The 14,039-nt window shown below is 44.4% G+C and overlaps 1 non-coding gene across 1 annotated transcript; it reads left to right on the forward strand.

Annotated features, from left to right (window-relative positions):
• Positions 1 to 631: 631 nt before the first annotated feature.
• On the forward strand, positions 632 to 737 carry LOC111761068 (U6 spliceosomal RNA). The gene has a single exon (XR_002794538.1). It is a non-coding gene; the product is annotated as a U6 spliceosomal RNA (small nuclear RNA).
• The last annotated feature ends 13,302 nt before the right edge of the window (positions 738 to 14,039 follow it).

Genomic DNA, 14,039 nt, shown 5'->3' on the forward strand with positions numbered 1-14,039 from the left:
TTCATCCTTTGTGTTGTCTGTCTCCTCTGGCTAGAATGAAAGAACCCAGAGGACAGGGGTCTAGCTTTAGTGGCTACTTTATCCTCAGTGCCTGGCACATGGTAGGAGCACAGTAATTACTAATCAAATAAATGAATGAATGAAAAGGATCTTTAGTGAGGATTAAATGAGAATTTTTTGCAAGATATCTAGTACCAGTGGGTACTCATCACACACATCCTTTGCAAAGCAACTCAAAATAACTATTTCATGTAAGTTTCACAAAGGCCTGTTGAGGCAGGAAGCTCATTACTATTTTTGTTTTGTTTTGTTTTTATTTTTTTAAATTTTTGTCTTTATTCACTTTTTTAATATTACATTAAAAAAATATGAGATCCCCATATACCCCCCACCCCCCTCACCCACCCCACTACTCCCCCCATAGCAACATTCTCCTCCATCATCATGAGACATTCATTGCAAGCTCATTACTATTGATTCGTTCATTTATTCAACAAATACTTACCACGTGCCTACTTTGTACCAGGCAGTGTTCTGTGTACTTGAGACTCATCAGTGAGTAAATAAGACAAAGATCCTTCCTTTCTGGAGTTTACATTCTAGTGGGGGAGACAGATCAATAAGCAGTGAAGTGCTTGCTTCGGCAGCACAGGTACTAAAACTGAAACGGTACAGAGAAGATTACATGGCCCCTGCGCAAGGAGGTCACGCAAATTTGTGAGGCATTCCACGCTTTTAGTGGGTGAAATAGTCTCCAGGTGACATGAATGGAGAACAAAGCATGATTAATTGCCCCCCAAAAAGTAATAGACACAACAAAATGTAAACAATACGACAAGTACTCTGGGGGTGAGGAAAAAAAAGAGCGGGAAGAGGGATTGGGAGGACAGGGAGGTGGCAGTTTTAGATGGGGTGGGTCAGGAGACAACTCAGACGAGGGTGGAAAGGGGGCATTTGAATAAAGACTTGAAGGAAGGGGACCATTAGCCAGATGGATATCTGGGGAAGAGCCTTCCAGAAAGAAGGAGCGGTCCATGCAAAGGCCCTGGCCTGGCTGCCAGTGTCGGGGGCCCCCAGCCCGCCATGGCATGGGTGAGGGCAGGAGAGGAGGCCAGAGGTCGGGTGAGCTGGTGGGACCGGGAGGGAGAGGGGTGGGTGGGTGGGTTCCACCTGCCTTGCCTTTAGAAGGAGCAGCCTGGCTGCTGTGCTGAGAACAGGCCCAGGTGGGGCAGAGATACCAGGGAGGAGCAATTGCAGGACCCCAGGCTTGAGGTGGGGGTTGAGGGGGGTGCACACTGGGGCCAGGTGGCAGCCATGCGGGTGCACTCTGCAGGAAAAGCCCCCAGGATTCCTCGTGGATCGGCCGTGGGGCAGCCCGGGAAGAGGGAGGAGTGGAGGATGCCCATGAGGTTTTGCAGACAGGGAGATGGAGATCCCGAGAAGGTCTAGTGAGGTGCCACACAGTGGGGAGGGGAGGAGTGGATGATGGGGGTGGGTGGCGCGGTCCCCAGGTCTGGGGGAGGAGAGGGCAGATGGGAGGGAGGAGCCTACGGCAGCAGGTCACAATCCAGCTCCAGGGCAGCTGGACGCTGCTTTGATCAATGGCTTTTCCCTCTTCCCCTGAAATCTCCTATGATGACCTTTTTATTGGGTCCATTAGACGCCAGAGTATTTGCCTATTATTAAGTAGACTAGGAAATGGCCAGTGTCTTGCGCTGCCAGAAGAGTCAGAGCCACTGGGCTGTGTCTCTGGGGAATAATCACAGGCCTCGGGCAGGCAGAATCCCTTCCGGGCGTCTTGCCTTGCCTGTGCGTCCCTTAGCCTCCGGTCCCCCCCTTCCTTGTTCACCTGGTAAATTCCTCCTCATCCCACCAGGCTGGCTTCAGAACGCCGTCCTCTGTGAAGCTCTGCCCGTCACCATCCCTGCCCCAGGTCTGGTGGATCTCCCTCAGCAGGAGACTCCCAATGTGTCCCATGAGGTTGGAGAAAACATGAAATTGTTTCTTGTCAGTTTCAAATTCAGATTCTTAAAAAACTGGTTCATTTCATTTTAGACATTATCTATTGATTTCCTAGGAAACGTGAGCGTAGTTCTCATCGTTTCATCCTCACAATGCCATTTTTGGTTGAATTGATATCCACTGCTTACATTTTTATGACGTTGAAAGTATTGTTTGCGGCCACATCGTATAGTAGATTGTGATTACATATTCTTTCTTGAGTAACTTTTTGTTTTTCCTGGAATCGTACATCCTTGGTAGGGACATATTCTACAGACAAAGATGAATAATAAATTTGATGTTATTTGTGTGAAACTGTTATATATAGTAGGATATTGTAACCAAGGGTTAAGAACTAAAAAATGATTATGATTAATGAATCATTATGTCAATGCCTTTTTACTTTCTAGTATATTGTAGAACAGCCAGAAGTAAATACCTGAAATTACTGAAACTCACTGAACTAGAATCCAGATGCCTTCATGTCTGATAATGATTGTAAACCTGCATAACCTTTATCTTGTGATGGTAAAAACCTTGTGACGGACCCCCATTTTGTAACCCGCATCCTGCTTCACAACTTTAATGACAGCCCCGTACTGTTTATTAGGGCACCTGAGCCAGCCGTACCCCAGTTACTCGTTAGCATAAACCTGCCTGTCTTTGGATTCTATAAAACTATCAGAATTACTGCAGTGTCTGGGAGACAGATTTTAGACACTTAAGTCAACTACTCTCCTTGCTGTGCGCTGGCAATAAACTCTTTGAAATCTGTGTCTCAGGAATTGGTCATTGAAGAGCACTGGCAGAAAAGAACCCCGCTTTTGCTTGGTGACTATATAACAAAGATGTAATTATGTTAATGTCACTGGAAACCAAAATTTTTCACATAAAAGAGATACAAATACAAAATCAAAGAAGTTAAGGGAAAACTGCTATAGTCTTAAAATTGGATTGGAAACATCAGTATGAACTCATGATGCAACTTTCTCTTTAGAATAATGTCTTTCCTATTCCTAATTTCTAAAAGATCTGGAAGCAATGACCAACCTAGAGCAATGAGCACCCCAAGCATTCAAACTTTAGAGTAGTCTCTAAATAATATATGTTCCCTTAAAAGGAGCACAGACTTCTTGGAGAAATGAGTGATCCCATGTCTGATACAGGAAATGTTCTAGATGGGTCCAGAACATTTTGTTTTATAAGAAAACAAGTTGTCAGTGCTACTAAGATTGTTACTAAAGGACCTGGGAACCAACCTAGAAAGGCTCCACTGAACAAAGATGGAGAATTTTGAGTATCAAAAAGAATAACAAGGGAAGCAGATGTGGCTCAAGTGATAGGGCTTCCACCTACCATATGGGAGGACCTGGGTTCGATCCCTGGGGCCTCCTGGTAAAAGGGAAAGAGAGAAAGCGTGCCTGCATGGCGAGCCAATGCCCATGTGGTGAGCCGAGTGCCTGTGCGGCAAGTCAGTGCCGCATAGTTAGCCTAGTGACCATGCAACAAGCCAAGTGCCCATGCAGTGAGCCAGTGCCCGTGCAAGTGCATCATGCCGCAAGACGATGACACGACAGAAGAGAGATGAAGGGGAGACTCAAGGTGAAGCGCAGCAGAGACCAGGAACTGAGGTGGTGGAATTGACAGGGAACGTCTCTCCATGTCAGAGGTCCCTAGGATCGAATACCTGGTGAATCCTAGAGGAGAAAAAGCAAGAAGAGAAGAAAAAAAGAGAAATAGATACAGAAGATCACACAGCGAATGGACACAGACAGCAGGAAGCGGGGAGGGGGGAGAATAGCGCCAACAATGGACTGAAGCAGAGACAAATCTGAAAATCATGTTCTGGTCTCTGAGTTTTCTATGATAGTAAATGCAAACAAACAAGCACTCCCAGAGGACGTTTTTGCAGGTTGCTAGCTTATCAATGCATAATTCTGAAAATGAGAGTAAAGGAAAAGATTCTAACATTTATCCTGTCTCTCCTGTACAAACTGTATTTCAGGGTAACCAAGTATTTGGTGGGGAAAAATTCTCTTTTATAGAAGAATTCCAGCCAATATGTGAAGAAGACTGATAGGTTGCTTCTGGACCTGGGCTGTCCAGTATGGCAGCCACTACCCACAGATGGCTGTTGATCACTTGCAATGTGATTGGTCCACATTGAGACGGGCTGTGAGTGTATTGATTTCAAAGACTTAGTACAAAAAGAAGATTCTAAAATAGCTCATTAAATTCTCTATGTTGATAACAAGCTGAAACAGTATTTTCTAAAAAGATTTATGTATTTATTTATTTCTCCCCACTCCCTCCATTGTCTGCTCTCTGTGTCCATTTGCTGTGTGCTCTTCTGTGTCTGCTTGTATTCTCATTAGGTGGCTCTGGGAACTGATCCTGGGACCTCCCGAAGTAGGAGAGAGGTGATCATTCTCTTGCGCCACCTCAGCTCCCTGGCCTGCTGCACCTCTCATCATCTCTCCTCTGTGTCTCTTTTTGCTGCATTATCTTGCTGCGTCCGCTTTCCGTGTGGGCCAGCACTCCTGCACGGGGCAGCACTCCTGCATGTGGCAGCACTCCACGTGGGCCAGCTCGCCACACGGGCCAGCTCACCTTCACCAGGAGGCCCTGGGCATCGAACCCTGGACCTCCTATATGGTAGATGGGAGCCTGATTGCTAAAGTCACATCCATGTCCCTGAAATAGTATTTTTGATGTGAGTTAAGCAAAACATACTATTAAATAATATTCCACTCACTTATTACTTTTTTAACGTGGTCACTTGAAATTTTAAAGTTTACATGAACCTTGCATTATATTTGTATTGGACAGCTGATGTAGGCAGCGATTGCCAACAGATGCTAGTGGGTACATTGGGCTGATAACACTTGAACCCATTTACTAATAATAGTATCACTGAAAAGAGGGAGAAGTAGGCATTATGTCTTGCTGATGAGGTACAAAGAAAGTACACACTAGCACCCCGGAAAAATTTGTGCCATAAATTGAACCTGAATCTGATCAGTCCCTGAGATCTCACTAGCAGTTTTCATATTCAGAGGAACATGTTAAATGACAACCTGAAGAGGCCACTAGCCAGATCTAGAATTCGAGAACTTTTGTAGGGTAAATGTTCTGGTTTCTTTAATAAATTAGTGACAATTAAAAAAAAAAAAACAGACAAGCAAGCAAACAGGCAAACAAACAAAAACAGGTAGGGAGGGAGCGTAGATGTAGGAATGGAGGTAGAAGCCAAGACCCCTTATCCTCTCACTGCTGTGAGCCCCAACTCCCTACACACCCAGAAGCCAGCTCGAAGGACAGGGGGGAGTAGGGGGAGGGAGGCAGATGGGAGAGGTGGGGGGGGGGACAGAGGGATGGGGGGACACTCTGAAACTGTGAAAAGAGACACGTTTAGTCTTTCTCTGCCATTCAGTGGTGTGGACACTCACGAGAGCCTTTGGATCTATTAGAGGATACAGGGGAGTGTGTTTTCTTTGCACTGTTCTCCCAGAAAGGGCTGCCTGGTGGAGATAACCTCTCAGGGCTTGAATTTACCCTTGCTGGGTTAACCAGTTGTCACCATGGTGGGGCACCTGGCCTTGGACACTCAATTGGCATAAATTCTCATCTTCGTACGTAATCTATTTCCTCTTCAGCCGGTCCTTCATGGTTCTCTGTCGCTCTTTTGTGTTCACCCCCAAAATGTTGATGACCTTTGTATCAAAGAAGACATCTCCTGTGTTGGTGCATGACTCAGCTGTTTTTCTTTCTCTTAATTGTCGTCTCTGAAGGCTATGAGTTGACATTGGTGGCTGTGACAATTTGAATTTAGTGAGTCCCAAAAAGAGAAAGATTATGTTTTTCAACTAATCCATTCCTGTGGGTGTGAGACCCTTTGGACTGGACTATGTCAGTGAGGGGTGAGCCAGCTTGGGCCTCCGCCCTCTTGCTGGGTCTGATATAAACGGGGACACACATGGGAAAGGGGGCGCTGCCATTCTGATACAGTCACGTGAGAGAGAGGGCTCCAGGTTCACCCACAGCTGAGTTCAAGGAGCTTGAGGAACAGAGGCCCAGGGAGAGATAACTGATCTACCACAGCTGAGTTCACAGAGAATGTAGAAAGACCAGCCTTGCCTGATCGCCACATGGCAGGACCCAAGGATCAACAGTAGCTGACTTCGGTGAGACAGATCTCTGCTGGAGCCTTGATTTGGACATTTCATGGCCTCAGAACTGTAAGCTTTTACTCCAAATAAAATTCCCGTTATAAAAGCCAACCCATTTCTGGTACTTTGCATTGGCAACCCTTTGGCAAACTGAGACAGTGGCCTATGATTGCCTCGTGGCCATCTGAAATCCATCCCTTACGAGGTTACCGGGTCTCATTGTGTGTGTTCAGCGTTGAAGTTTGGTGCATGCCTGTGTGCATACGTATGTGTGTGTATGGGGAGGGGGAGATGGGATCTGCTAGAGCCATTGTTCACATGGGGCACATGCGTATAGACCAAACTTCTGCAATGCCAATGTCATCAACCACTTTCTCCACGACAGCCTCCTGGTCCTCTAGGGACAGGCTTTACCATCACAGGACCCAGTCTTCATTTCTTTCACTGTCATCCAATCTGCTTAGGCCAGATCAAAACACTTTAGCACCTGCTGCTTTCACTTCATTGCCATTTCTCTTTTCGGGGGGTCAGGAACATTTATGTATCTTAAATCTTCTCCAAGGTCTGTGAATCAGGAGAAAGGATTTTCTGTTTTCTCTTTCAGTGTGGAACCATCTGAATCTCCCTGATTTAAAGTCTGAAGAACAAGGAAAATGCTGGTTAAAATCAAGGAAAGGAGTGACAGCATAAGGAGTTCCACATTTTTATTGTGTTTTCCTGGGAGGATTTTGTTCCTAACTATGTTCCTTCTATAGATGGAGGAATAATCAGTCTTTCTTCAAAAACACTCTTTTCATCATTTCCCTTATAAAATAATCACCTTCTGTTGTTGTTTGTTTCCTCATTTCCTTCATCTTTCCTAAACAGGTTTTATTATATGCTGTTGTTTATATGAGGGACTTACGATACTTTTTCATTATTGAAATTATTGTGTCTTCTGCTCTTTCCCAAATCTTGGACATATGCAATGATTCTGTGAATCACCTAGAGAAAAGCTGACCACCACGGCTTGCTTACCTAAACCCAAACGTGCCAAATATTTTGGAAGGGTTCTCTTTTTTGTTGATTATTACTTGAAGAGGCAACAGGGTTCCAACGATATGACTCCCTTCCAAAATCTGTGAGCAGATCAAGGTGGACCCAAACCCTCGTGATCTCATTCTCATATTATCCTCATGACCCTTGCTTTTGATCTGTTTCTCACTTCCTTCTGAGGGTGGCAACATCTAAGAGCTTCTGCCAGCCACATCATCAAGGGGTGGCAGGTGGAGATGTTTCCAAACAAATGCAGCTTCCTCGTGAGTAAGTGTGTTTGCTGCCTTCTCCTCAGGAGAGAAGGCAGTTAGGACCTTTTCACTTGAGATGGGACTCACGTCCCCTTATTCGTAAACTTTGAGAAGAAGTAATGCATCTTAAAGAAAAATTCTGCTGTGCCTTATATGATAGTTTTCAATGAAGTACAGCATTCATTTTGTTAATATTTTTTGAATCTGTGAATTCCCAGAAGACTAAAGTACATATCATTTATGTTAATACAACAAGACATTAGGGGGAAGCAGATTTGGCTCAACTGATAGAGCATCCACCTACCATATGGGAGGTCTACGGTTCAAACCCAGGGCCTCCTGACCCGTGTGGTGAGCTGGCTCATGCGCAGTGCTGATGTGTGCAAGGAGTGCCCTGCCACGCAGGGGTGTCCCCTGCATAGGGGAGCCACACACACAAGGAGTGCGCCCTGTAAAGAGAGCCGCCTCACGCAAAAAAACACGCAGCCTGCCCAGGAGTGGCGCCGCAAACACAGAGAACTGATGCAGCAAGATGATGCAACAAAAAGAGACACAGATTCTTGGTGCCACTTGTAAGAATACAAGTGGACACAGAAGAACACACAGAGAATGGACACAGAGAGCAGACAACAGGGGAAGAGGGGAGGGGAGAGGGGAGAGAAATAAAAAATAAATCTTAAAAAAAAAAAGACATTAGGTAAGGAAGAGGACACGTGGCCACACCACCATTTGGGAACCGTTAATGCCCAAATCAGCATTCATACAGGACGACTAGAGGACTAGATGTGTGACCGAGACCCCAGCAGGGGTGCAGGGTGTTTAACATATAAAAGTTGCGGATGATATTCTCTAAAATGGCATCAAGTATTCTGAACAAACAGTGTTTAATTCTTACTCTGAATTTTGTCACTTGTCACCTAAATCTTCGGCACATAAAGTTGGATGAAACAACTCATCTGTTTTATTTTCTTTTGTAGTGAGGTTTAGCATGAAAAAAATAGGCTGAATATTGATGATAATATACTGTATTCCTAGAAAGGTGTGTGGGCCTACTGAAAGTATGCCTCATTAGACCATAAATACCACGGGACATAGACTTTTCCCTGCGTTTCCTTCAGTTCTCCAATGCTTCACCCTTCTTAATTTATATGTCAGACACATAGGATGTTCAAGAAATACCTCTTGAATCGGAATATTTTTTATATTATGGTAACATCTATCTATCTACAACGTAAAATTTGGCATTTTAACCATTTTTAAATGCACAATTCAGTGGCGTTAATTACACTCACAATACGGTGTTACCATCACCCATTACCAAAACCATTCCATCGCCCCAAACAGAAACTCCGCACCCTTGAGCACTAACTCCCCATTCCCCACCCCACCCCTGGCCCTGGCTGGATTTAAATTTCTGACTCTGTGAATTTGCAGATCCTAATTATTTCACGTAAGTGAGATCACATGATATTTGTCTTTCTGTGCCTGGCTTGTTTCACTAAACAGGATGTCTTCGAGGTTCGCTCATGTTGTAGCACGATCAGAACGTCCCTCCTTATTACAGCTGAATGATATTCCATTCTATGTTTTGTTTATCTATTCTTCCACTGATAATCATTTGGGTTGCTCCTATCTTCTGGCAATTGTGCATAATGCCTCTATGAACATTGGTCTTCAAATATCTGTTTAAGTCCCTGCTTTTAACTATTTGGGGTATGGCCTTAAAAGTGGGACTGCTGCTTTGCCCAGTTTTAAATGGTATTGTTTGTCTTTCTGTTGTTGACTTGAAGGAGTTCTTTATATAGTTTGGATATTAAGTCCTTATCAGAAATTTGAATATCTTGTTCTATTACTTAATAAAATACTTCAATAGTTAAAGAAAAGTTTTGCTTGTTGGCTCTTTTGCCAGGCCCCATGCTAAGTGTTTTACAGGCACTCTATCAGGTAATCCTCAAATCACTCAGGAGGAAAGAATTATTATCTCTGTTTTATAGGTGTGGAGGGCTCTGAGAGTTAAAGGGACTGTGGAGGTCATACAGCGTCAGTATAAGAGCCAAAATCCAAACCCAGGCCTGTCCCTGCCAAAGGCAACTCCAACCCCTGTGCCACACCACTTTGAGGAGGTTGGTCCAGGGTAGCCTGCAGGTTTTTTCTGTGCTGCTCTTGTCATCATGCCAGGGGGTCAGCACTCCCAGTTCCAGCATCAGCTCCTTTACTGGGTGATTTGGGCAAAACTCTTGACCTCTCTGGACCTCAGTTTCTCCCTTTGAAAAATGGAGTGATCTGGGAAGTGGATGTGGCCCAAGTAATTGGGTTCCCACTTACCACATGGGAGGTCCCAGGTTTGGTTCCCAGTGCCTCCTGGAAAAGACAAGCAAGATGGCAAACTGACATGATGGGCAGGCACAGTGAGCCAATGCTACAAGATGATGCAACAAGGAGACACAAAGAGGAAAGACAATGAGAGACACAACAAATCAGGGAGCTGAGGTAGCTCAAATGATTGAGTGCCTCTCTCCCACGTGGGAGGTCTCAGGTTTGGTTCCTGGTGCCTCCTAACAAAAAGACGAGCAGATGCAGAGAGCACACAGTGAATGGACAGAGAGCAGACAGCGAGGACAAACAACAAGGGGGGCAGGAATAAATAAATAAAATACATCTAAAAAAAAGAAAGTGGAGCGATCGCTGTCTTCCTCCCAATGCAAGAATCAACTCAAAATGGATCAAAGACCTAAATATCAAAGCAGGACCATAAAGCTACTAGAAGAAAATGTAGGGAAATAGCTTCAAGACCTTGTAGTAGGTGGTGTTTTCTTGGACCTTATACCCAAAGCACATGCAACAAAAGAAAGGATAGATAAATGGGACCTCCTCAAAATTAAACACTTTCACACCACACAGAACTTCACCAAAAGGGTGAAAAGGTAGCCAACTCAGTGGGAGAAAATATTTGGAAATCACACATCCAGTAAGGGTTTAATATTCAGAATATATAAAGAGATACTACAACTCAACAATAAAAAGACAAAAGACCCAATTTAAAAATGGGCAAAAGACTTGAACTGACATTTGTCCAAAGAAGAAATACAAACGGCAAAAAAACACATGAAGAAATGCTCAACATCACTAATGATTAGGGAAATGCAAATCAAAACGACAATGAGATAGCATATCACACCTATCAGAATGGCCACTATTAAAAAGACAGGAAACTACAATTGTGTTGGAGAGGATGTGGAGAGATAGGAACACTTCTTCACTGTTGGTGGGAATGTAGAATGGTACAGCCACTGTGGAGGACTGTTTGGCAGTTCCTAAGGAAGTTGAGTATAGACTTGCCATGTGGCCTTGCAATACCACCACTGGGAATATACCTAGAAGAACTCAGAGCAGTGACACGAATAGACATCTGCACACCAAGGTTCACAGCAGCATTCCAAACGTTGAAAACAACCCAGGTGTCCATCAGCCTATGAATGAATAAACTAACTGTGGTGTATTCACACGATGGAATAGTATTCATCTATAAGTAGAAATGAAGTTGTAAATCATATGACAACTTGGGATGAGCCTGGAGGACATTATGTTGAAGGAAGCAAGCCAGACACAAGAGGACAAATACTGTATGGTTGCGTTACTATGATCCAAATATATTGTGTAACATACTGTATGATTCAGAAAAGTTTTTTATGTGTATCCAGTATGTTTAATTGAGAAATGGATGTTTTTATTCGACTGTGTTTTATTTCCATTTTTTAATTGTCTATATTTTCAATTATTAAATGTAAAAAATAAGGTTAAAAAATGGAGTGATTGTCTATTCTATATAAGGTTTAAGAAGAATACATTAGTTTGTAAACTACTTATAAATTCCTATATAAATTTTTGCTTATGAAAATTTCCTATTTTTTTTTTCAACAATGGGACACCATCAGAACCCAGCATTTGTGGCAATTTTATTAAATGTGACATCTTTTATTTTTTTGGTTTCAGACTGATAACATGGAAAATAGTTTATGCGTGAAGTATAAAAAAGGACATAAAATTGTATATACAGGGCAGCGGACTTGGCCCAGTGGTTAGGGCGTCCGTCTACCACATGGGAGGTCCGCGGTTCAAACCCCGGACCTCCTTGACCCGTGTGGAGCTGGCCCATGTGCAGTGCTGATGCGTGCAAGGAGTGCCCTGCCATGCAGGGGTGTCCCCCGCGTAGAGGAGCCCCACGCGCAAGGAGTGCGCCCCGTAATGAGAGCCGCCCAGCACGAAAGAAAGTGCAGCCTGCCCAGGAATGGCGGGGCACACACTGAGAGCTGATGCAGCAAGATGATGCAACAAAAACAAACAGATTCCTGGTGCTGCTGATAAGGATAGAAGCCGTCACAAAAGAACACACAGCGAATGGACAAAGAGAGCAGACAACTGGGGGGAGAGGCGGGGAGAAAGGGAGAGAAATAAAACAACAACAATAACAAAAATTGTATATACAGACTATATGTAGACACACCAAAAACCTAGGCACAGAGATGTCTAGAAGAACATTTAACATCAAAAGATTAACTGTGAGAGCATTTGGGTGGCCAACTAATTCTTTTTAAAATTCCCAAATTTTCTTTAATAAACATTACGGTTGCAATGGGGAAAAGTTGTTTTCTTTTAAATATCCCACTGGCTGGAGTTTGAGCAGTGCAATGCCGCTGTCACATACAAAAGGGGTGGCTTGGGCCTGGACTCTTGAGAGGGCAGCAAGTGGCTCCTTCCTTCAGAAGGGAGCTGGACCTTCCCTGGCTCCCACTGAGGCCATCCTAAATATGTCGTCTTGATTTAAGAAAGTGATAGGTTTCTTTCTATTCAAGTTTTTTTTTTTTTTTTTTAAGATTTTTATTTATTTATTTAACTTCCCCCCCTCCCCTGGTTGTCTGTTCTTGGTGTCTATTTGCTGCGTCTTGTTTCTTTGTCCGCTTCTGTTGTCGTCAGCGGCACGGGAAGTGTGGGCGGCGCCATTCCTGGGCAGGCTGCTCTTTCTTTTCACGCTGGGCGCTTTCCTCACGGGCGCACTCCTTGCGCGTGGGGCTCCCCTACGTGGGGGACACCCCTGCGTGGCACGGCACTCCTTGCGCGCATCAGCACTGCGCATGGCCAGCTCCACACGGGTCAAGGAGGCCCGGGGTTTGAACCGCGGACCTCCCATGTGGTAGACGGACGCCCTAACCACTGGGCCAAAGTCCGTTTCCCTCTATTCAAGTTTTATGTGAATAAAAATTTACTTACCCGGTTCAAATAAACAAAAATATGAAAAGGTAAACAGCAAAGCGTCTCCCTCCACTGATCCTGACCTGTGGCCTAGTGGTTTCTTTATCTTATCTTTCCAGATGATTGCATGCAAATAAAATCCCTCCAAGCTGTGTGTTCTTTCTTTCTCCCTTCACACACAAAAGGTAGTATGCCGCACACATATTTCTACACCTTTCTTTCCTCTGAAGAATGCTTGAAGGTCTTTTCATATTACATAAAAAAAGTTTCCTTGTTCCGTTCACAACCATAATTTATTTAACTACTTCCCTGTGAACAGACATTTAGGTCATTTCCAACCTTCGGATAATGACTTGTTGACTTCTTTAAAGAGCTGAAGTCAGTGAAAATATTTTTTTTTTTTTTAAGTTTTTCAATTCTTTTTTTTTTTTTTTTGAAATAGATGATTTGTTGTTTTTTTTTTTATTGAGTCAATGAAAATATTAACTCTTTCTTCATTAGGAAGTTTAAACTATTTAACCAAACAGTAGTGTCCAACTGTACCTCAGATTTAATATGTTTGGTTTAAAATTGCCAGAGATCTGTTGGTACTAAGTGAAAGATTTGCCCCTGAACCCAAGGTTCAAGGCTCATGGAACGTTAGTGCTCGCTCCACGGGCTGACTGAGTTATCCTCCCGTCCTCCCTGCCCCCAGGGGCAGCAGGCAGAGCTGCCGCGCCGCGAGGGCCCCGGGGACAGTGCTGAGTTATCCTCCCATCTTCCCTGCCCCCAGGGGCAGCAGGCAGAGCTGCCGCGCCGCGAGGGCCCCGGGGACAGTGGGAGCAGCAGACCTCCGTGGACTGTCACCTCCTTTGCCGTGGGCACGCGCAGAGAGCACGTGTGCTTCTGACTCAGCACCAGCTCTGATGAGCTCGGTAGGGGAGAGCTGGGCTGAAAGGAACAAGGCCTGAAGCCTACCTCAGAAGTCCTGAGTTCAGTTCTGACCAAGACCTCCTAGTCGTGTGACCTAAAGCAAGTCATGTAGTCTCTCCAAGCCTCAGTTTCCTCATCTATAAAGTGGGACTACTCACAGCACCTACCCAGGTTCCACTTGAGAATGAAACATGGTGACGTACACGAAACGCACCATTCTGGCTCATAACACACATGCAATAAATGGTAGCTCTTTTTATTAGGAGCCCTTGGAAGGATGAAAAGGGACTCACCAAGAAGATATGGGAAGGAACAGCATTCCAAGAGAGGGAACAGCATGGAAAAATGCTCAGAGGTGAGAAATAGCAGGATTTGCAAAGCATGAACCTTCAGAGCCAGTCATGAGAATGAGGCTGGGACT

Source organism: Dasypus novemcinctus, chromosome 10 (assembly GCF_030445035.2).
Source record: "Dasypus novemcinctus isolate mDasNov1 chromosome 10, mDasNov1.1.hap2, whole genome shotgun sequence".
Taxonomy (NCBI): Eukaryota; Metazoa; Chordata; class Mammalia; order Cingulata; family Dasypodidae; genus Dasypus; species Dasypus novemcinctus.